This window comes from Urocitellus parryii, chromosome 1 (assembly GCF_045843805.1).
Source record: "Urocitellus parryii isolate mUroPar1 chromosome 1, mUroPar1.hap1, whole genome shotgun sequence".
Classification (NCBI taxonomy): Eukaryota; Metazoa; Chordata; class Mammalia; order Rodentia; family Sciuridae; genus Urocitellus; species Urocitellus parryii.
In genome coordinates this window covers 232,922,001-232,944,602 of record NC_135531.1, presented here as the reverse complement: position 1 = coordinate 232,944,602, position 22,602 = coordinate 232,922,001, and positions in this window count along the sequence as shown.

Here is a 22,602-nt window from a genome sequence, read left to right as displayed (position 1 = left end):
TTCACAATATCCCCCCAAAAAATAAAATACTTGGGAATCAACCTAACAAAAGAGGTGAAAGATTTATACAATGAAGATTACAGAACCCTAAAGAAAGACATAGAAGAAGACCTTAGAAGATGGAAAAATATACCCTGCTCATGGATAGGCAGAACTAACATCATCAAAATGGCGATATTACCAAAAGTCCTATATAAGTTCAATGCAATGCCAATCAAAATCCCAACAGCATATCTTATAGAAATCGATAAAAGAATCATGAAATTCATATGGAATAATAAAAGACCCAGAATAGCAAAAACAATACTAAGCAGGAAGTGTGAATCAGGTGGTATAGCGATACCAGACTTCAAACTATACTACAGAGCAATAGTAACAAAAACAGCATGGTACTGGTACCAAAACAGGTGGGTGGACCAATGGTACAGAATAGAGGACACAGTAACCAATCGACAAAACTACAACTATCTTATTTTTGATAAAGGGGCTAAAAGCATGCAATGGAGAAAGGATAGCATCTTCAACAAATGGTGCTGGGAAAACTGGAAATCCATTTGCACCAAAATGAATCTGAATCCCTATCTCTCGCCATGCACAAAAGTTAACTCAAAATGGATCAAGGAGTTTGATATTAAATCAGAGACATGGCATCTGATAGAAGAAAAAGTTGGTTATGATCTACATGCTGTGGGATCGGGCTCCAAATTCCTCAATAGGACACCCATAGCGCTAGAGTTAACAAATAGAATCAACAAATGGGACTTACTCAAACTAAAAAGTTTTTTCTCAGCAAAAGAAACAATAAGAGAGATAAACAGGGAGCCTACATCCTGGGAACAAATCTTTACTCCACACACTTCAGATAGAGCCCTAATAACCAGAATATACAAAGAACTCAAAAAATTAGACAATAAGATAACAAATAACCCAATCAATAAATGGGCCAAGGACCTGAACAGACACTTCTCAGAGGAGGACATACAATCAATCAACAAGTACATGAAAAAATGCTCACCATCTCTAGCAGTCAGAGAAATGCAAATCAAAACTACCCTAAGATACCATCTCACTCCAGTAAGACTGGCAGCCATTAGGAAGTCAAACAACAATAAGTGCTGGAGAGGATGCGGGGAAAAGGGCACTCTTGTTCATTGCTGGTGGGACTGCAAATTGGTGCAGCCAATTTGGAAAGCAGTATGGAGATTTCTCGGAAAGCTGGGAATGGAACCACCATTCGACCCAGCTATTCCCCTTCTCGGTCTATTCCCTAAAGCCCTAACAAGAGCATGCTACAGGGACACTGCTACATCGATGTTCATAGCAGCTCAATTCACGATAGCAAGACTGTGGAACCAGCCTAGATGCCCTTCAATAGATGAATGGATAAAAAAAATGTGGCATTTATATACTATGAGTATTATTCTGCATTAAAAAATGACAAAATCATAGAATTTGGAGGGAAATGGATGGCATTAGAGCAGATTATGCTAAGTGAAGCTAGTCAATCTTTAAAAAACAAATACCAAATGACTCCTTTGATATAAGGGGAGTAAACAAGGACAGGGTAGGGACGAAGAGCTTGAGAAGAAGATTTACATTAAACAGGGATGAGAGGTGGGAGGGAAAGGGAGTGAGAAGGGAAATTGCATGGAAATGGAAGGCGATCCTCAGGGTTATACAAAATGTCATACAAGAGGAAAGGAGGGGTAAGAGAAGATAATACAAATGGAAGAAATGATTTACAGTAGAAGGGGTAGAGAGAGAAAAGGGGAGGGGAGGGGAGGGGAGGGGAGGGGAGGGGAGGGGGGATAGTAGAGAATAGGACAGACATCAGAATACATCAGACACTAGAAAGGCAATATGTCAATCAATGGAAGGGAAACTGATGTGATACAGCAATTTGTATACGGGGTAAAAGGGGGAGTTCATAATCCACGTGAATCAAACCGTGTAATATGATGTATTAAGAACTATGTAATGTTATGAACGACCAATAAAAAAAAAATAAAAAAAAAAAGAAAAATGAACAGAGAATGCAGAAGAGATACAGTAGATGTGAGGGTAAGGAAGGAGTAGGAAGAATTAGAGAAACAAAGTAAAGGGAGAGAGAATAAGAGAATTTGGCTTAGTAGGAGAATAAAGAAAGAGAAACTAGAAACAAATTAAAACAAAACAAAATCGAAATAAAAAAAAATAAAGATAAGGCCAGGAAAAATAACATTTAAAAAAAATGCTAAAATGAAGAAAAAAGAAACAAATATGTGTTTGTATATATGTTCATGAACCAATCAGCAGAACAAGAACATTAAAAGAAAAAGATTCTTAATGAAAAAATGAAGACTTTGTCTCCACTGAAGTGTTCATAAAGTTGACAAAATTAAATGGCATTGCCTATGCCCACCATCCTTCTTTCTATTTCTCCTTGGGTGATAGAGACTGAGGGTAAATCCCTTCCTCTTTTTGTGTCGCTCACCAAGCTGCCAGTTGGAGTAGTCTAAGACTGAAGCTGGTTAAAATAACTCAAAGTTTCCCTTCTCACCAGGATAAGGTAGGATGGTGTGGGAAGTACTGTCTTTTGGAGCTTTGTCTGCACAGACCAGATCAATGTGCTCCCAGGGTGGGGCTGCTATAGAGTCTATGAGGGGGGTTCCAGTGGGTGTGGCATAGGTCTAATCAGGCCTTAGTGGTTTTGTTGGGTGGTATGTGCTCTGGAGAGATAATATCAACACACCCCTAGGGCTATGTAGTTGCTGATCTCTGTCAGGAGTCTGGATCTCTGGAGCCTCCCAAGAATTCTACTCCCAGGGGCAGGAGACACAATCTTCCACACACTCTGGTGCCGAAGAACCCAGTCTTTTCAGGCTTAGTCTCTGAATGTATTCACACCTGCCTGTTCAGATTCCTTCATCTGGTCACATGAACTGCCAGAATCAAAGGAAAAGGGAGTTGGATTCTCCTTCACTTTTCCAATTTGAATCCCCTGGGTAGAATCTTCTCTGTCCCAAGTTCACTTCAAGTTCTTGTAGATACACTCTAGGTCACACACTAGGTGCTTACCCAGACAGTGTGGCAGCAGTTGCTATGATCTCTAGCTGCCCCAGCAGCAGCTGCAGTACAGACACATCAAGATAGTGCCCTCTCTGGTATCCATGACTAGTGGAGAAACAGAGCACTTTTCAAGCACTAGTTCACAACAAAGCCTCTGGATCAGCTAAATTCTAGCTGCTTTTCTATCTCAGGTTTTTCTCCCATGCCAAATCCATTCATTGGTTTATCTCTGTTGTTATCCCTCCCCTCCATGGTGAACCAGTGCCACTTTTGCTTCTGCAATCAACTTGACTCCAATGTACTCTTCTTTTTGCTCAACATACCTAAATTTCTGAGTCTCTAAGATGCTCTGACTATCCAATACTGAATTTTGGTGAAATCCCTCTTTCACCCACCTCACTGAGAAGCAGTAATCCCACTGCTTGACTCCAGAGCCACAGAGCAACGAGAAATACAGCCTGCCTCTGGCCTGCCATCTTAAATCTCCAAACTTTGCTTCTTAAACCATCCTTCATGAGGAGAAGAGTGTGGAACATTGATTCCATGGTTAAATGGTGTATCACTATGCCATAATTTTAATAAAGGGGCTATGCTAGTCACTGTAGGGGAGGAAAGATTTCTTTCTTCATGTATCTCTGGGTTTAGGGCTGAGGCACACAGGAGCCTTCTTAAAGAAATAGGGATGTATGTGTGTTTAAATGATTTGTTTTGAAGAAGAGTGGACAGTAATGGAGAAATATGATTGGACAAAGGAGGTGTGAGCTAATAGGAATAAACTGAGGGGAACTTAGCAAGGCCTATTTGTTCAGATTCTGCTGTGTCCCCGTGTCTTTAGAGATAAGGCCATCCCTTTTCCTCAGGGAACTGGGGCAGGGCAGATACCTCTTATATGGAGTGTCTCATGACTTGTTGCAGGGGAGCAGGGCAAGAGGAAGGTGGCACAGCTTTCTACCTTGGTGGTTCTCTCAAATGCCAAGAAGCCATAATGAGGACAGCATGTCCTATACACCATCACCATGCCAATCAATCCTAAGAAAACACAGAGGCTAAATCTCCAATATTTTTTTTAAGACAGAGATATGATGATTTTTATATTCACACACTTTTCCTAAGTTTATTTTATTTAGGATTAACATATATTTCAAATGCAAAATGAAGTTTTGTTTTTTTTAAACAAATGACAATGAGAAAGTTTGAAAAGGGCATCGAATAAATCAACAGAAACATTTTACCTGAACATTCCTTATCTGACTAAAGTACATTTCCCTGAAAATACAAGTATTAATCTCCCTCTGGGGAGCTTCCAGTCAAAAAGGAGATTTCTCAGTATCAAGAGGAAAACACCCAGGAGAAATTTTCATGCTTTTCCACTGAAGCCCTAGATGCCCTAGACCCTCACCTCTGGCTACTTGGGAGTTACCACTCATCAATGGGCCCCACCACTTGAATCTAGACTGGTAGAGGAAAAAATTTTCCCTCCAACCACTGTCACTCTGTGACATGAGATGAGGGGGAAAAAATTCCTCTTCTACTCCACAGACAACCCACCATAGATCCGAAAGTATACACTTAAAAAATACAGTTCTATAGTTTATCTTCATCTTGATTTCTTTTTCGTACTTTACAGAATTTGGTAAATTTGTTATAGAATTTGATATGATCTATTTTAGGACCAAATCTGCATGCCTTTCTAATCTAGCTTGCTAATTATGCAAGATGCTAAAAATAGAATTTTTGCTTAATACAAATATGTTTGTAGTTAACATCTCTTTTTTTTTTGGTAATTATGTCTGAAATCCACTTTCAAATGCACAGAACCAAGTAAGAGCTGTTTTACAGCATGATAGCATGTCAGTTAAAACAAGGCGTATCTGGAAATATAGCCTAAAGGTCAGAAGGGTGATGTGCAATCTTAGTTTCGTATACTCATATTTTAAAAGTCACAAAAAAATTGCTGTGGTCACCACACCCAGAAAGTAATGTTTCCATAGTAACCGAATTATTTGTAAAGAAACAGGGGTGGTGAGGAAAGAGAAAAAAAGAAAATAAAGTAAAAAACAGAAGTAACTGGCCCTGAACACATAATGTCAGCAAGAAAAACCCTCAGGTAGGACATGTCAACAGGGTGTTTTATCTTGGAAAAAGTATCAGGAACATGGACAAATTTGGAAGACAAGAAGCATATCCTCTGTTCCTTCAGAATCATTTTGCCGTCTGAAAAAGTCCATGGCATAAAGTAGGTAATTATATAGTTAAATGAGAAAAGAGGTCAAGGGACTAAAGAACAAAGGAAAAGAGAAGAAAAGAAAAGAGGAAAACATTAAAGAAAAAGAACACTTTGCTTTTACTGGGTCAACAGGCATGAATATAACAGAGAAATATCAGTGATCACTTTCACCACCAATTCTTAGACTTAATGATCCAGTCTGAAGGCTAAAGGGGGAAGTGTGCCTTAATAAAACCTCCTGTTGCAGGTGTTCACAAATGCCACTCAGGTCACTCTCAAACTCTGGTTGCCCCTGTGATAAGAGGCTCAGCCTGGAGGTAAATTATTTTATAAGTTTGAGTTTAATTCATTCAGCCAGCTTTGAATTTTGAGATAAAGAAAACATATGGTCCCTTCCCCAGTGGCATTTTTATACTCATATAAGTCAAAAGTAACTATCCTGTCAACAATCAAGTAATAAAAATGCATGATTTTGAAGATTAACACACTTAAACACACATGGACGTTTTACAGCATGGTTGTAGATATTTTGGTTTTTCAAATGTAACCTTTTTATGTTTGCTTTAACTTTTGTATTTTCTCTTCTAAGCTTACAATAGCAATTAAAAATTAAATTGATCATAGTGACCAAGACTAATTCAATTTATTGTGGATTGAAATAAAAATAATTCAGGCTGTATTTACTAAGCAGTTTATCTCTCTAAACCCCAATGCTTCATAAAAACATAACCTGGTGATAAACTTGAAATTATTATGTTGACTGAATAGAAACCAGCTAAGTGTTTCTGGTACTTGAATTGCACGTTAATCACCCAGCATCTTGTTAAGATGCAGACTTTTATTTAACACGTCTCAGATCAGGCCTCAAGTTCTCCATTTAAGATTTGCAGCTGAGACCAACACTGCTAGTCAGCTTAACAGGAACTGGAGAACCAGAATCTTTGATTAAATATTTTTCACTTTTCCTTTCCATTTTTGTAATCAATTCCTTTACGAACTTAACCTGTGGGATAGCTAAGGGTTCTAGCTCTTCATAATTACCTGGTATAAAAAAGAACCACACACATTCATTAGAACAACTTGCTCTCCCCCCGCCAAAAAATGTTTATCTGTTTGTTTTCTTATCGTCTTTCGTAATGGCAGAGATTCCAAATTCTTTGAAGTCCACCTCTTACTACAAATTTTACTACATTTATAAAATACATTGATGTAAAGACTGAAAAAATAATCACAGATTCAAAAAAACATCTCTAGGCCCAAGCAACAATAATGTTTTTGGCAACACATAGAGGAACAGGAAATTGTAATGAGTTTCTTTTAGCCCAAAAAGCAACCACAAACTATATTTCATACTGTTACTGAAACAACAGAATCAACGTTCTCCATATGGTCCAGTGAAATAGATACCATTAAAATGCTCTTGGAAGCCATGAATTGAAAAACGGGGCAGGTTAAGAGTGTAACGATACAAGCAGGACACAACAGGAAGCTGGCAAATCTTAAGGGAGAACTCCTATGGCCTCACCTCTATTAAAAAATACACACAGACACATGGAAGTAGTTTCTCCAGATTTTTTTATTTCTAGTTTTACATTCATTCTAGTGAAGAGCAGGAAAATCCACCTCAAGAGATGCTAAAACTGTACAGTTGAGCTCATTTATTACAATCTTGATTCATTAAAAAATGGCAAAGCCCAGGTAAGTTTGCCCCTGTGAATAAAGTCAGACAACATTGCTATATATGTGGTTCTGCTCTTTTTGAGAGGGGGAAAGAATATAAATAGAAACTTCTAGCTTCCTTTTCTCCTCTCTATCTTATAAGCTTTTAGTGTACTCTTCAGTAGATATCCAGGTAATTCAATCTACCTTGTTCATCCTGTTAATGTCTTAACACTTTTTCAATGAACTAGATATAGTTAATGTGCAGAAAAACTCAAAGAGGAAAAACAGTAAAATATAAGTGTCTTTATTTCACTTTGTACTAAGAATTAATTTCAGCTGTCTAGAGCTAAAGTTATCATAGATTTGACAGCAACAAAACTGCAAGGTTTTTTTTTGTTTGTTTTTCAAAAATTGATGTTTAGCCATTTCCACTATAGATGTACTGACTGCCTTGATGTTAACTCTGTTAAAAACTAGTATGTACATTAAAATACTGTTACTGATCACTTTTGCCTTCTTTCTGATTTGTCTCAGACTCTTATCCCTTAAGAAGGAAAAAGAAGATATAAAATTAACTATATCCATTGTGAGTCCAAAGCAAGTCAGTAACAACAAAAATATCAAAAAACGAAAAAGAAAAAAAATCAAGAAAACAATCCCATTTCAAGTAGCATCTAAACAAACAAGCAAGCAACTTAGGAATGCATTTATCCAAGAAGGTGAAAAATCTATACACTGAAAACTTTAAAATAGTAATGAAAGAAACACAGCACAAATAATAGGAAATATAGCACTTGTTCATGGATTGGAAGAAATAATATCAGTTTAGTTTGGGCAATCTGATATTTTGAAGGTCTTTACAATTTGATATTTTGAGTACATTTAATTTTCTTTGGGTTTTACCATTTAATATTTCATATTTACATGGGGCCTAAGCCTGCCACCTCACTCCACTGCTCTTCCCTGTTGTTTAACATCCCATCCAGTCCACTCATTTCTGTTACCTGTTTGTTTTCTGCTCTGAGCCCTGCCTGCTAAGTAAACAGAAATTAAAAATCCCACAGTAAAATAGCATCTTACTGTGACATCTTCACAGAAAAGGAAAATATCCTTTTCTTTCCTTACAGTATGATTGACAAGTATCCTTCCATTGTGTATAGTAGCAAGCTACTGTTTGAAATGCTAGGGAATTCTTAGCACAAACCAGTTTTGGCAGCATCTCAGCAACTCTTGTGACTCTGAGCATCCTGGAAAATGGTCTCCTGATCTGTATGCTGCTCAGCTGCAGACCTAGGTCTGTTTTGCAACATTATTTTGTTCCATTGAATGAAAACCTGAGGTCTTCCCTGTCCCCTGAACCTCCATTCTCTTCACCCCTTCAAACAATGGAATTTTCCATTAGAAAGAGAGAGGAAAGCACTTGGAGGGAAAAAAATCTTTTTTTTTTTTTTTTTTTTTTTGTTCTCCTTCTTCTGTCCACTCTAATACAAAGCTTTGCTCCTCCTCTCGGGAAAACGTAAGGCTGGCTGGCAGTCAGTTTGACAGAAGGAGAGCAGTGCAGCGGAAAATTGGATAACAGGATAAAAATCTATGGGGCCACAGGAATCCCATCAAAACTGGCTCCTCCTGTCAGAACCCAGACAAGTGACAAGGACAAATACAGAATGTTATTTATATTTAAATATTTCTAATGATATCATAATTATACTTCTGCCTCTGTTAGGCAACTATTTTCCTATAAGCCTCGACTCTGCAAACCAAATGTTGTGTTGGGGAAAAATCTACATAAGAATCAGACAGCTTCAATCAGACATCTGGGAAAATCCTATAAACTCTTCAAATAGCTATTTCTAATGGACAGAGCATAACTATTTTTTCAGACATTTTCTTGAGAGTACAATAGTCGAGTTCAAGAAATATGGGTTATTCCCAACCCTTGGGCACAGGAAAGCCAAGTTTTCTAGATAATTAGCTAATAAATTAATTTTACTTAAAATTAAACTGAATATTTTTCAATATTCATTATTCACAATATGTTATGTGGAGTCATTCTATAATTAATTGTCTTAACTTATTAGACTTATTTATAGTAAGTTCAATAAACTGATATTTACATTTTTTAAAGATATAATTTTCTTATTTTGGAAAAATGTTTTGGTGTAGATATTCTTAATCAGTATGCATTCTAATTAATTCTGTTGTAGTTCAAATGACACCAAAGAATTTAGAGCCATAAGAGAAGACAAAATTCACTAAATATTTAATCTTTATATAATCTATATAAAATCTACTTTATGGGGGCTGGGGTTATGGCTCAGCGGTAGAGCGCTTGCCTCGCACGTGTGAATTACTGCGTTCTATCCTCAGCACCACATAAAAATGAATAAAAACAAAATATATTGTGTCCATGTACAACTAAAAAATATTTAAAAATTACTTTATGTTCTTTATTCACTTGCTCTTCCTTGTTTATAGACAGGAGCTACACACACACAGGTACAGATTTACAAGTCAGATTTGTGCCACAGAAAGCAAAGTGGAAGATTGTCAGCAATGAAAACTCATTAATTTATATAAAAACCAATATATTCATTGCTCATAATATTCAAGATAATCTGTCAAGCACTGGCATTAAAAAAATTAATATAAAGGGTACTTAATTCACAAGAAAATGCCATTCAAAACTTATGTTAGAGTGCTGTAGGCCAAAAGGGGCAATTGAGTGTCCTCCTCTTGGTGTCATTTCCAGTCAAAAGACCTCTGGCTATCAAGACTTGCAACTCTCCAAACCCATTTTACTGAACACATTCAAATTCCCACTACTGCTGATTTTCTCCTTCAACTTGGTTCCAACACACCTGCTTATTCTTGCTCACACATGCTGTTCTCATTCTGCTTTCTCTTGTTTCTGCTCCTTTTCTACCTAAGATAACTTTGACCTTTCCCTCTTTATCCAAAGCCTGATCCTGTAAGGTCTAGCTGAAGTTCTCCTTGAAACTTCTTTTTTTTTTTCCTTCTGACTATTGCAACTTATTGTTTCTTTGTGTAGCACAATGATCCAAAGGCTTCACACATATGACCCTGTTTAAATAGCACAACTCCATGAAGGGAAGTAAGACCCCATTTGAGAGTTGTGAGAAGCTCAGAGCCATTAAGTACCTTGTCTCATGATACATAGCAGAGTAGCAGAATCCAGATTCAAGCCCATCTGTGTGACTCAAAGGCATAAGTCCCAACTAATACTATTTATCTCCCTTCTTCTGAAACCTCTTTCTTTGCTACCATATGATTCACCATTTAATCGTTCCCATATTTATGTATACTAGTCTGAGTTCTTCCATTAGACTATAAATGCATAGAGGTTTATCTGTACTCTACTCCAGCCTAGCACCAAGCATTTAACTTGTCGATGGACTGAAACTGGCAAATTGTGAACAGTTTAATAAATCAGAGGGGAAGCTATGGTTTTCAGATTATTGTTGTTATCCACAGTTTTATTAGTCCCATGGAATTGTTTGTTCTCAAATGTGCTTCCTAAGTCAAAAAGAACAACTTCATTTTCATTCAGTAGGCCTTTATGGAGGGACAATTATATGAATAACATTTTGCCAGGCATGAGGAAAAAACAGGTTTGAAACAATCCTTTTCCTTAAAAACCATATTATCTTGTTACAGAGAGGCTTCATGTATCATAAAGTATAAATCATATATAATATTAGGTATAGGTTACATGTAGGTATATATGTTACATATTAAATTATATATATATATATATATATATATATATATTAACAAAAAACATGAGCTTATACAAACAATACACATTAGTGCCTAGCTGTATCATAGTTCCAAAAGTAAATAACATATCCATCCAAAAGATCTCATGCACAGCATAATGACTACAGTTAATAATATAGCATTATATACTGAAAATTTCCTTAGATTTAGGTACTCTTATCACCCTTTAAAATAAGGTGATTATTTGAGTAGATAGATGTGAATTTGACTAAAGGTAGTAATCACTTGACTATGTATATGTACATCAAACATCATGTTGCCATCATGTCATGTTTAACATCATATTAAAGATACACAATAAAAATAATAATATATCCACCCAGTCATAGCAAAGGAAGGCCACAGAGCATCATTCAACCTGCCATTCCTCAGAGTTTGCAGAGATCTATTACCGTGGTTGTCATTTATCATCGAAATCATCATTCAACAAATGTTCACTGTGTTTCTATTCTGTGCCATTCCAAAATTTACAGTCTTGCAACACCAATGTCAGGAAGGAGGTATAGAAAACATAAGAAACTGGGTTTTTTTTTTCTTAAGGATAAGGTTCCTTGTTGAATGAGTCTCTGATATGAGCTCACTTTTTCTAATAGTTTCTATTTTTGTGCTCTTTAAAAGTGGAGTAAACAAGGATATTGCTTTGGCCCATCTAGCTTAGAAAAACTCTGGCAATGATTTTATTCTATTATTAACATTAATATATAAATGTTTTCTCGTGTTTGTTTCTTTCATATGAATGTGGACACATTAGCCTAGGGTTAGGTAAATTAAATGAAAACTATCCCCCATAGGTCTGGCATCAAAACAATGTGTGGTTCTTTGATTCTGTGACTTATTTAATGGATCATAATCAGGCATCAATGAAAGGCTGGCAATTTAAATTATAAGCAGAGGGGTTCAAAGCTGTAGCTAATTCATTACTCACACATCTCTAGTTGAAGTAGTAATTTAAAGTCATGTGTGTCACATTAATTGTAATCTTGTTTTCAAATGACAAGATAAATATCTCAAGGAATGTAATATATTATGGTCATAGGTCAACGCAAATGAATGTCTAAAATAGATTAACACTAAGTGCATGCAATATGTCATGTTTATAAATTTTAAAAAGGATAAATTGTATTAACATTTAGCAGATTGTTCATTACACAACATCAATGTTTAGCTTTAAGTGAATTAATACTCTATTTAGTTACAGCATTCTCAGAAAATGCCACACAAAGAGAACTACAAAATCCCCAAATGAAAATCTAACTCTGAGAAAAAAGCAGATCAAGATAACTTTACCTCTTCCCCATGAGGAGTTCATTGTGAAATAGATGTATTTTGGCCCTCTAGTGACTTAAACAAGGGCAATGCTACAATTAGAGAAAGAAAATAATTACCAAAGTGCCAGGTCCCTACCAATCTGTGCTTATAGCTCTGCTTTTAATTAAAGTCTCTCCACTGACTGGGATGTATCAGAACCTCATCTGCAGTCCTAGCATAGAAAACTCAAACTGTGCCCCAATACTACATGGCAAAAAATGGATGCAGAATAAATGCAGAATAAGGATGCAGGCTGTTATTCTAATTTTAAAGCTGAGAGATGGTTTTCAGATTTGAGCTGAAAATAAACTACTGTAATTTCAGTCTGAATGAACCAGTTTTCTACCTACAAAGCCCTGAGAAGTATTTAGCTCACTCTTTCTTTGACCATATCTACATGTCATGATGCCCTGGCTGTTTTCTCAGCCCTAGAATTCCCTCTGTGAAAGAGACTGTACCATCTCTGTATTTCTTAGATGAATATGTTAAGAAGTGACTTAAGATGCAGTGAGGAATGATAAAAGGGGAGCCAGCCCACAGAAATTTCTTGTATAGCTAGCACAGGTGTGCTTTTTGTTTTTGATTTTTTGTTCCGCTATGCTATTTACTTCTCACCAAGTTTGAGTGTCTTTAAAGCAAGCCAGGCAACCTCAAGTTGACAAAAGTTTCCTACTTTCTTATGCAAAAGCTGGATCCCACACCAAGGTTATCTGTAGAGTCTTCACAGAGTTGTTGCTCCACTGAAGAAATGTGATTTGCTCTGCTAATTAGAGACTGCATAGAACTGAAATGATGGAGGCAGCTGAGAGGATTCCTTGGGGTCTTGCATCACATTGGGGAGAAAAAAAAATAAAACACTTCAGGCTAATGGCAGAAAGAGGAACTTTGAAGATGAATACCACACTGTTTGGTGGAAAATATTACCGTTTCAACTGGGCAGTGTGCTGTGGGAATCCCACCCTCTGGTGCACAATCTTTTAGTAAAACAGTGATTTCTTATGAAGTTTCAGAAAGGTGGGTGTGTTTTGGAGCACAAGAAATTGCCTGAGTGTCTCAGTGCAAAGCCAGGGCTGAGAATATCTTGGAACACATTTGGATTACATCCATACAATAGTAAATTCTTGTACAGCAGATTTCTTTCTCCATTTAAAAAGTTATTACTTGAGAGTTGCCAGCCATACAGCTAAGGAAGTTGACTGCATTTAGTTGGTAGGTAAGAACAGGATTTGTGACCCAGGCTTAGCCACTCAGATGGTCTAGCCCCTAGAAACTTGTGAGGGTGAAAAAGGAGGTCACGGCAATGGTAAGAGATTATTTATGGTTCAGCACAGCCCAAGCAAAACATTTAAACATTTCTAAAATGAACATTTTCAAACACTCCAGGAAATTCAAAATGGATAGGTTGATCTGTTCCAATGAAAACCAAAATAATTTTAAAAAACTTCTTATGAAATCCATGTGGAAGTTATATCCATAATTTACATTTTAAAAAAAACATACAGGATTTGAGATTCTCAAGACAAAGTATAACTTTTCAACTCTCCCTGCTTGGATTTACTGGACCGCAGCATGGCATGGTAAATTCATTTAGAGAGTTCAGATCTCAATTTACTGTTGTGTGACTTTGAACAAGTTACTTAACATCTCTGTGCTTCAGTTTCTATATCTATAACATCAACCATCAAAGGTCATGTGGAGGTGATCACCATCATAAATGACGGGGCTAAAGCAACAATTGAATAGTCAGACTCCTGTATATCCGTGGCACTGACTAGACTGAGTCATTTAGGGCCCCACAAACCGAGTATCTTAAACAACAGAAATTTATTTTCTCATATCTCTAGAGGCCAGAAATCCAAGAACAAGTCATTGGCACATCTTGGTTTCTCTTGAGGCCTCACTCCTTCCCCGACAGATGGCAGTCATCTTGCTGTGCCCTCAAACAGCCTAGTTTTTCATGCATCTACTTCCCTGGTGTCTCTTGTAGAGGGAAATCAGTCACACTGTATTGGGATCCCACTTTTATGACTCATTTACCCTTATCTACCTTTAAAGGCCCTGTCTCCAAGTACAGCCACCTTGTATTTGGAGGTTAGGCCTTCAACATATGAACTTGGAGCACCATTCAGCTGATAACAAACACCTTAGAGTGATGCTGTAGCATTAAGTGAGTTAGTCTTTGTTAGGTATTTAGAACACTGCCTGGTACCTCCTAGAAACATGCAAATTATTATGTAAATTTGAAAAATAAAATAAAATACAATTCTTTTTAAACCTGAGTTATTTTATTTATCTGTAAAAAAAAAAAAAAAAGATCTTTCTCTTGCTGGCAAATAATAATCAGGCCTGTGCATTCATCATTTCTGTATAACAAATAACCCCAAAATAGCATCTTACAACAAAAACTTCTTATTTAACATTGTTGCTGTGGGAAGAGGGACAGTGTAGCTGGGTCACTCTGGCCCTGTCTCTCATAAGGTTGTAATCCTGGCCAGGGCTGGAGAGCCCATTTGCAAGGTGGTTCACTTCAATCTGACCAGCATCTGCTAGCAGCCGGAGAGGCCTCAGTTCCACACTTCATTGACCTCTCCTGAGCTGCTGCATCAGTGCCATTACAACATGGCAGCAGGCTTCATGGAGGTGACCTGAGAGCGAACAAGACAGAAGTGACAATGTGTTGTATGATGTAGCTCAGAAGTCAATGCCATACCTTCTGCTGCACTGTGGGTCACACAGATGAGCCCTAATCCCTTGTGGGGGGACTCCACAAGGGCATGGATACCAAGCATCAGGGGGAGCCACGGAGAGGAAAACAGATGCCTTTTCTAGCCAATCATATGCTCCCACCTGGACTATGAAGCATGAGGAAATGACACAAGACAATAAAAGGCTACTTGCACATATATGTTTACTCAGCACAAATAGTAAGTGGAGATATCACCACTGACAGCATCCCAAGCAAACAATTACTTGTGCGTTCTGGACTGTATTTTCCATTGCCTTACATTTTTTGGTTCTTTTTCATTCTCCAATCTGGTTTCCCAGTCTCCAAAACCTGTGGCATGCCCAATATTCGTTCAATAATTTGATTTTAGTCTGATAAGTCATTGGCTTGCATTGCCTATCACCAAGAGCCTTAACTGATACAGTCTCTGCCCCCTGGCACAATTCATTCCTCCTCTTTCCTCTTTCCAGGAAACCTTACTTAACCCCTTAGACTAGGGCAGACTCTAATGTTATAGTTGCAATTTTCATTTCTCATTCTCACCTCTATTACAAAAAAAACCCACAAATTAAAATATCATAATTAGTTATCTAACTACCATTATATAATCAATCTTCCTCCAGTAGAGTTTTGTTCCATGAGAGAAGAGAACATGAGTATCTTGTACATCAATGTAACCCCAGTACTTTACATGGTAGATCTCCCAAAAATTGAAGAATAAAAGGCAAACACAAATTTTTGTAGTCCTTCCTGTTTCTATGACAGAGCTGACCATCCACTTTCAACCATCCACTTTAGTTTGAACTGAATTTGATATTTGTCTTCATTGACTTTTATGTTTCCCAATGTATTTTTCTATTAATTTTTATATCCATCTTTTCCAAGCCCAATTTGAAGTTTTTCTCCTTGGACAACAAGGAGCCCAGCTAAATATCTCCTTTAGTCACTGAATCCTTTCCCCCATGGAGAAGCCAACATATAATTAGAAGTTTGCTTCATGAAACATCAAATTTGAAAAGGCAGGGAGTTAATAATTCGATTTGATTGTTTGAAGGCATCTGGTGAAGGAGGCTTGACTGAGAACTGACATGCCCCTGCCAAGATGTCTGGCAGGTCCCTGAGCCAGCTCTTCTACTACGGGATTGGGCGGTGCCAATGCTTGACTCTCTGGTTCCCTTTTTCTCAGCTGACCAACGAACCCTCCCCTCTCCCAGTTACCTCACTCCTTCATTTGACATGCTATTATTTTCCAAAGCCCACTTTTGATGTTCTGGGAACAATTCATTTTAAAGGTGATTTTTATCTCTGATTAGGTTCAAAAAGTTAGAAAACAGAAGGGCAAACATAAAATTTAGGAATGACTCTAAGTCTTGAGTTTTATTAAAACCAGGTAAAATTGGGCTGGGGATGTGGCTTAAGCGGTAGCAGGCTCGCCTGGCATGCCTGCGGCCTGGATTCGATCCTCAGTACCACATACAAACAAAGATGTTGTGTCCGCCGAAAACTACAAAATAAATAAATATTTTTAAAAACTCTCTCTCTCTCTCTCTCTAAAAAAAAAAAAAAAAACAGGTAAGATCAATGTGACCTGCATTAACAATCTGAGATCTAATGAAGATCATAAATCTTTCTAATATTCAAATTAATCATTCAACTTCCAAAAAAATCAATTGAAAAGGAAATCTAAAAGCTACCTCTTGAAACCTACCCTTAACCAAACAGACAAGACTCACAGCAACCTATATAGTCCAAAGGAGGTCACCTTGTTTTCTGGGTTAATCATCTTTACAGGAGAACCAAAACCAAAGGAAGGAAGGAACAAGGGAGAAATGGCAAGAAGGCACTCGAGTTTTCTGACCCAGATGGTGACCCCAGCATTCAACTGCCATTTCTGCCATCACTGCCATGTGGATTCGCAGCACTTAACTGCCCCAGTCCAGTACGTTCCTCTGAGCCCTGTTGCCCTTCCCAGGATGCAGCACAGATGCCTGGATTTCATAGCTACAGCTCTCTTTCCATCCTTCCATCTAAGGCTACTGTTACCACAAATGCCTTTGTGATCAGGAGGTCCTCCAGCTACAAACTTGTGCGGAGACTCTTCCCTCACCATTTCCTACAATTCACTAGTCTCCCCTCAGGGCATGGGCTCCTTTGGGTGAAATTATGTGAAATCATCTTAATCTATTTGATGTTCTAATAAAGTGGGCTCAGGTAATAGGAGGAAATTCTAGTTTCTTCTAGAAGTCTTCAATAATTCAGATTTACTTGGACTTTTCTCCCAGCATGCACAGCAACGTTTACATGGGGAAAACAATATCAAACCACAAAATATCCTGATACCTATTTTCCCCTAATCACTGGGTTCCTTCTCAATTTGTGTAAGGATGAACTTCACTCTCTGAATTGAGAAAGTGCTCCAAATTGGCTCTTCATAATCCCTCACCTGGTAGAAAAGTGTCTTACAGCTTCTTTCCACAAAAAAAGTGCTTCTAACTTTCTAAGTACTCCTATATAAAGATAATATACAGTCAATAATTATTAAAGATATTATAACAGAATGTGGGACTGGTTTGAATGCTGTAATACAATAGATACTGGAACCATTTTAGCACAGAGTTATCCTTGGTAACAGCACCCTAAACTTGGTCCAAGTATCAACCTTTTGCTGATACATCCTATAAGTCTTGGGGGGCAACTGGCTCCCCACTTGGTGTATGGAGAGGCAGTTGTCTCCAGCCTCATAGAATTCTCTTTTCCTACACCCAGTGATTGTTTCAGGAATGGGCCCATGAGGGTGTCAGATTATGAGAACCAAGCTATTGCCTAATCTTTAAGATGAGAAGCTTTCTGTCCTCTTAGATGAGATGTGTAACCACTGAGCAGTCTGTATCACAGTGGAGGCTCCAGGGCAGAAGTGAAACCAGCAATAAATCCCAGTCATATGAGACAGAGAGCTCAGCTAAACTCTTCACTTCCCTTTTGGTTGAGCTATTTTGGATAGTCATCTCTGTTGCTTTCTATCAATAGATTTTTATCTGAGTTGTATTTATTAATTTGTATACTACAAGTTTTAAGCTAGTGATGGACTGTGTAGAAGGAAAGGGTGGGGAAGCACATTTTCTTTTCTTCTCTTCTTTAAATTCGTTCCTATTGTAACCACCATAATAACAGGAAGTGCAGTTTAATTGGAAACAGGCTAACATGGTTCTAAGAATAATCATCCAAGGCTAACTGCCTGAGTAGTTTTGATGTCAGATAAATTGGCTCTCCTGTTATAAAGTGCATCTCTCCTGATTAGTACTTGATTAAAAAACAACAACAAAAATAACCCCTCTGAACTGAAATATCAACAGCTTTCTGGATTCCACTTTTCTCAGCAAGATAATGAGCATAGCACACTGTTCTGCATGTTTTTAATTGGATGAATATTAGATATACGATGTTTTTCTATCATAACAATTTTGTGTGCTAAGAATTTCATTACACTGTAGAATTATCACATAGAGAATCTCTTTGTATTTGTCCCAATCATATGCCTACAAAGACAAGTGCTACATATTGACAATTTATATACTAAACTTTTCTTTTAAATTATGCGCTTGAATTCATAGAGCAAGTAGCCTGTTTGAAAAACTATACTTTTGATCACGATTTGTCTTTTCCATAAAAAGACATTAAAGAGTAAGATTCAAGTGAATTTTGCCATTAACTTCTAAGCAGTTACTAATTATGCAGCCTTTGTTCTGAATGAGAAAAAGAAACCTAAAATGTGGCCCTCCAGAAATTTAAAAGCTCACTCAAGTTAATAAAATAGGTAGGGTAAAATCTTTTTGTGCCATTTACCAGACAAAATACATGTGAATATAATACAGAATCATTAGTGATGGGAAAATAATTCGTACAGAGGTTCTTAGTATTAGTTATCTCACCCATCATAAGGAAGTAAGTTAGTCAAGAAAATAAGTTAGTTTAAAACCAAACTTGTTAGGTTTTAAACTTAACAAATCATATAATTCCTGAGATGAACAATTCTTATCATTCATTTACTCAAAACTCGATTGCATGCATTCTATGTCTCAGTGCTGTTTGACACCATTGTTTTGTTTGGTCTTTTATTTTGGATGCACAACAACTATACCATTATTAACCTTGGTTCATACCACATCATTGTTGATTTTTTTCAGGGGCTGCAACTGGGATTTTTCCAATGCAAGGTTGTCATAAACATATACCCATGCTTCCTCGAATGCAAGTATGTGTGCACAAGGATATGAAATCTCTGAGGCCGATGGGAGACAAATGTTCCAATGTACAGATGGGGAAATACATCCTTTGAAGTAGTTGAACTTATTTATACTCCTACCAGTAGTGAATAAGAAATCCAGCTGAGCCATATCCTCTCCCAACACTTGCTATTGTTAGACTGCTCTTTATGTCATTCTATTTTTTTATAAAATGGTATTTCATTGTGCTCTGTACTTGATGACCAAATTAACATTTTTCTGATAATATGGTTTTTCATTCTCCATTTTCACTCTGTTAATGTACTTGATTTTACAACTACAGATAGGTATAGAATAGCAAATACTCTAGCAACTTGACAAAATAAAGATCACTTAAGAGCTAAAAGTTCCCCATATTCTTTTCTTATGGTGGGGATAGAAGCAAACAGTTACACTTTGAACTGGCAATTAAAGGACATATTCACCTCTAACTAATCACCTTCTGTGACATTAGACAATTGAGTCAAATACCTCACCTCATTCCCAAAGCTCTTTGAATTCCAGTCAAATCCAAAGAGAAAAGTCTAGAGAGGAAAGTTCCTTTTATGTATAATGACTCAATGATCTGAGGCCAAGACCAGTTGACTGGTCAGAAACCTATCAAGAACATAGAATTCTCAGGCCACCCTGAAGCCACCCTGACAACACATCAGGATAATCTGTACTGTGACACTACAGAAAATTATTTCAAATAAAAGTCGAATTAGAATGTACATTAGAAGCAGAAAGGCAAGGAACATTAGCTTTGGATACATGGCCGGATACTACAGTTATAATCTTTCAGTTTTTCAATTACCAGATATGAAATATACAAAGAAAATGACTACACAAAAACGTTTTCTTCATTAAGAGCATGATGCTAATTGAAAAATGGGATAAAATGTTGGAGCCTTTCATATTGTAAAGACAAAAAACTTTTAATTTTTTTCTTTATCATTTACATATTCTAATTTGTTATACATGATGACAGAATGCAATTCATTTCATATTACACATATAGAGCACAATCTTTCAAGTCACTGGTTGTACACAAATTATTTTTGCACCATTTGTGTCTTCATACATGTACTTGGGGTAATGATGTCTAACTCATTCCACCATCATGCCTACCCTCTTGCCCCCTCCCTTCTCCTGTCTCCCTTTTGCACTATCTAAAGTTCCTCCATTCCTCCCATGCTTTCCCCCATGGCTATTATGAGTTAGCATCCTCATATCAAAGAAAACATTCGACTTTTGGTTTTTTGGGATTGGCTAACTTCACTTAGCATTATATTCTCCAACTCCATCCATTTACCTGCAAATGCCATAATTTTATTCTCGTTTAATGCTGTGTAATGTTCCACTGTGTATATATACCAAAGTTTTCCTATCCATTCATCTACTGAAGGGCATCTGGGTTGGTTCCACAATTTATCAGCTATTTTCATTCTATGTGTTTATAAATGATCTGTGAAAAGCTTATGAAACTAGTTACCTACCACTTCACCTTTTTTGTGCTTATTCTTATAAAAATTCCCAGATGTCACAATTGACACACCTACTTGTTAAATTGGAGAAATTCTTGAACCACAGTAAGCAGATGCTAGAACAGATGGAAATTTTCTTTTTGGGCTGAGAAAAAGAAATTTCCAATTAAGACATGCCTGGACACTATTTATCTCCCTTCTAGTTGACTGAACTATGAGATTTCCTTATGTCACAGTTTAGAATTAAAAAAAAAAACTTTCTATTTCCCTCAAAAATCTTTATTTCTTCATGTATCCATAAGCATTAGCTAAAAATCTGCTCATTTTTATGTCCACAGAAAATTACTTTTGGCACTTTCAAAGAAATGAAATGTTTTCATGTAATGGTTGTTGTTACTACTTTTATCCCTACCCATCTGGTGTCAACTTTGCCTCTTACATTTTCTCTCCATTCACTCATGACTTTTTCAGTATCTGTTATCTGCCTAACACTTGTTTCTTCAGTACATTATCCCCCATCCATTCAAATAGAGGCATTACAAACGCAAAATGAAATAGGTCTTTTGTGCAAGTGTGGACGCAGATATCCTTTCAACCTGCATTGCCAAGCACAATCTCCAACAGTTAGCCTCCTTAGTATCTTTCTGGGGAAAGACAAGGCCATCCCATCCACCCAGCAGCTGCTCTCTGACAGAAACTCTAGCCATGCCCTAATTTTTCCTGGGAGCCCTTCTCACACCACCATCCTAAGCTCTGCACTCTGATTAAATTACCATTAACCCAAGGACACACAAAGTGGCCTTTCATAAAAGGTTAGAGGCAGGTCTGGGGTTGTGGCTCAGGGGTACAGTGCTTACCTAGCATGTGCAAGGCCCTGGGTTCAATCCTCAGCACCATGTAAAAATAAATAAATAAATAAATAAAGGTATTGTGTTCAACTACAACTAAAAAATAAATATTTAAAAAAAAAGGTCAGATGTAGTGGAGGATGTATATCCACTTGCTGCCTAACAAGGATCTTAAGATACCAGTCTTTAAAAGACCTCATTTTTAAAATAGGCACTATTTTTAGAGGCGCTTTTGTTTCACCACAAAATTGAGCAGAAGGTACAGAGACTTCTGTAACCACATGAGCACTGCTTCACTATTATCACCATTCTGCAACACAAGAGGCATGTGTGTCACATTTCATGGATCTACCTGATTCGTCAACAAGACCCAAAGTCCATAGTTTACAGGAGGCTCACTCTTGTGGGTGCACATTATAACTCTTGACAAATGTATGATGACCTGAATCATTGTATCACAATGATTGTATCACATCATTGTATCACACAGAATAGTTTCACTGTCCTAAAAATTCTGTGTTCACTATGCATCCCACCCTCCCTCTTGCTCTGGTAAATACTGATCTTTTTACCGTTCACTTCCTTTGTGAGAATGTCATAAGAAAGCATGTGACATTTTGTAAAAGGCAAATGCATGGATACTGTGAAGACTTCAGTTTGGCTTCTTTCGCTTAGTAGTAAACACTTCAAGTTTCTCCACATCTTTTCTGGTTTGACTTTGTGCTCAATGATATTCTATTGTTTGGACAGACATACCACACTTTATTTATCCATTCACTTATTTAAAAACATATTGATCACATCCAGCTTTTGAAAATTATGAATAAAGCTGCTATAAATGCCTATGTGCAAGTTTTTTTGTATTCATTTTCCCCAAGGAGCACAGCTGCTGGATTGTATGTGACTATACCATTTTGCATTCCTACCATTAATCAGTGTTGCTCCACAATCCTTCCAGTCTTTGTCACCAGAGTTTTGGATTTTAGCCACTCTTAACAGGTGTGTGCCAAGGTACCCATTGCAATTGCTTACTGACATGATATGAACATCTTTCCATACGCTTATTTACTGTCTATGTATCTCCTTTGTGAAGTGTCCATGTCTTTAGCCCATTTTAAGTCAATCTGCCCATGTCTGTTGTTTTACAAGTTCTTTGTATATTTTGAAAAACAATCCTTCATTAGATACCATTTGCAAATATTGTCTCCCCATCTGGGGCTTGTCTTCTCATTCTGTT